General features: G+C 41.7%; 1 protein-coding gene across 1 annotated transcript in view; it reads left to right on the top strand.

The window, feature by feature from the left end:
* LOC110156225 (uncharacterized) overlaps positions 1-2,888 on the top strand; it is a 43,721-nt gene that overhangs the window by 26,734 nt on the left and 14,099 nt on the right. The window lies entirely within an intron of this gene.

The raw sequence follows: 2,888 nt of genomic DNA, 5'->3' as shown, positions 1-2,888 counted from the left end.
ATGGTGTCAAATACAGAGGTCAGGTCCAGTAGGACGAGGACGGACACAAGTCCTTTGTCAGCTGCAAGGAGGAGGACGCTGGTGATTTTTCTCACATTTATAATCAAATGTCACTAAAGGCAATTTATAAAAAAGTCTATTAAAACATCACAATAATGTCATTATACATTATAAACCCAAGTTATACCATATAGTATTTAGTAGTAGTATTTGTACAGTTGATTTGTCTAAACACTGCAGTGTTGATGTTTGTGTTGAACAGTGCTGTGTGCTGCAGACGGACTCACCACATCACAGACGTTTACTGTAACTGAAGGAGGAAACATCACAGTTCAAATGTCAGTTTCAAGTAAAAGGAAAGTGGAAGGTCTTTTGTAGAAACGACTGCAACACAAAAGAGGAACAGACTGATTCAGACTTCAAGAAACTTCGACCAGATTGGCAGATACAGACTACGAAGCACACAACATAACAAACTTCACACCATCAATGTGAGCATCACAAATGTGAGACTGTCTGACTCCGGGCGCTACAGCTGTGGTTTGGAGCAGCGGGTTGGAACCATAATAACAAACGATGAGTACAAAGACTTTTTTATTCAAGTCCTCAGAAGTAAGTTTAATTAACACTTAAAGTGTTAAAGTGTCAATGTTCTGTTGTTTACTGATTCTGTTCCGATTGTAGCACCAGTCAGAGCTCCTGTTCCTGTTCCTGTTCCTGTTCCTGCTGGTGTTGTTCCCTCTCTCCACACTCAGACCTCCTCCAGTCCTGAGCAGCAGGAGCTCAGCACCACTGCAGCCGCTGGTAAAACTCTGTCACTCTGAGGCACATGCAGCCCACATCATTCTGGATTTGACCACACATTTACAAGTGTAGAAATATTCTCCATATTCTGCTCCGCTCTGCCCCAGGTTTAAGCTCTTCCTCCCTGAGCTCCTCTGAGAGCTCCTCCAGTCCCTCTGAGCAGCAGCAGCACACTTCCTCTGTGTCCTCTGGTACTTGAAACACTTTCCATATGATGATGCTTGTGATGATGTTTGAAAGGCGTGCACCTCCTTGTGCTGCAGTGATGTTTGTGTTGTCACAGGTGTACTGCTGTCTGTGTGTGGGGCTGCTGGGCTGAGCCTGCTCTTACTCACTGTGTTTATCCTTTACGCCAAAAAGAGACGCACTCACTCACAAGGTGAGTCATATTTAACAAACACACACATCATTTTATTATTCACTCAAATCAAACTTTGTGTGTTTTGTTCAAATCCAACAGAAGCAGCCGAGGGCACAGAGCGAGCTCACACACAGGTGACTCTCATATGTTTGTCTTTTCTTACCCACATTTACTGTCAAATAACCAGATTCATCTAAACAGCTCATGTGCTTCTTTCAAACTTGTGTCTAATGATGCACACAAAATACAAGAGACATTTTAGAGCAGGTGATTTTACAGAGTCTGGATTGTTGATTGTTGTATTTTTTTTACTGTTATATTCTGTTGTCCTTAAAAAAAACAGAGTCAGGACACACAGGACTCACCAAAAGTCTAATCTACTTTGTCTTATCTAAGTATGACTGGTTATTTCTGGTTATTACTGGTTATTTTTAGATCTTACATGATCCAGTTTGAAGAATATAGTTTCTGTTCTTCATTTCAAACCAAGATCACAGATTATTGTCCAACTCTCTTCTGTTGTTCTTCATTGTGCAGGAGGAAGACTGTGTGGACGTCACATACTCTGAGGTCTATTTTTGGAGACGACGCAGCGCCCCCCAGTGTCAGACTGAGGCAGTGATCTACACAGCACCTCGGGTGCAGACTGAAGAACTTCTGTGTACTCTAATGAGGGTTTTTTAAAAGAGAATTGATTGTATTAAAGAACACATTCACAAATCTGAAACATCAATTTATACTTCACAAATACACAATGATTTACAACCAAAACAAACACAAGTAAAAAAAAAAAGTTCAAGTGTTTTTTTGTGAATAAAGTGAGCTAAAATATACATTTGTGCCGTGTGTGTGTGTGTGTGCGTGTGTGCGTGTGTGTGTGTGTGTGTGTGTGTGTGTGCGTGTGTGTGTGTGTCTTTGTACATCAGTGATTCTTGAGTCGGGACAAAACAGGCCCTTTCAAAAAAACTTTCACTGTATAATTTTAGTTTTTTATATAATTGTATTTCATTAAATGGCTTTAAATATAAAAATTTTGCCTAAAATAAACTAAATATATGAATCATCTCAAAGTAGTCTCACATCTTTTCTTTTTGTAAACTCAGACATTGTCAAATTAAATCAGACTGATCTTATTTTGAACTCATAGCTCCATCACACATGAACATAACAGGGCTTAACGCTCAATTCAGATTTTTTATTTTTTTTGTGAAATCCGATGTTTTTCGAGGTTGTTCACATTTCCAGTTAAATGTGACTTGTGTGTGACTCCAGTGTGAACATTAAACGGCCCGAAAATGTCCCGCATGTGACACTGGAGACACGACGACGTCAACCGCAGCGAGCGTCTCTGTGTTTACAGAAGTTGTCCAAACATGGACGCAGCATCGAGCACCTGGAGATTTTAAAGTTCCTCTCGTACCGGAGCCAGAACATGAACGACTTACTTGTTTTAAGGAGGAGATTGAGAAGGAGAAGGACGAGGTTTTTGGTCGTGGTGTTTTTGAGCGGTTCAGTCCGTTGAAAAGAACGTGTGGATGTGGAGACGGAGACTGGGACTGACTGAGACCAGGACTAAGGCCAGGACCAGACAGGACCAGACCGTGATTGAGACCGGGACTGAGACTGGGACTGAGACCAGGACTGAGACCAGAAACAGGACCAGGACGGAGACTAGGACAGAGACCAGGACTGAGACCAGGACTAAGGCCAGGACCAGACAGGA

The sequence above is a fragment of the Boleophthalmus pectinirostris genome, unplaced genomic scaffold (genome assembly GCF_026225935.1).
Source record: "Boleophthalmus pectinirostris isolate CB_2022bp ecotype Guang Dong unplaced genomic scaffold, ASM2622593v1 HiC_scaffold_20, whole genome shotgun sequence".
In the NCBI taxonomy this organism is placed as follows: domain Eukaryota; kingdom Metazoa; phylum Chordata; class Actinopteri; order Gobiiformes; family Gobiidae; genus Boleophthalmus; species Boleophthalmus pectinirostris.
This window is presented reverse-complemented; position numbering and strand designations above follow the sequence as displayed.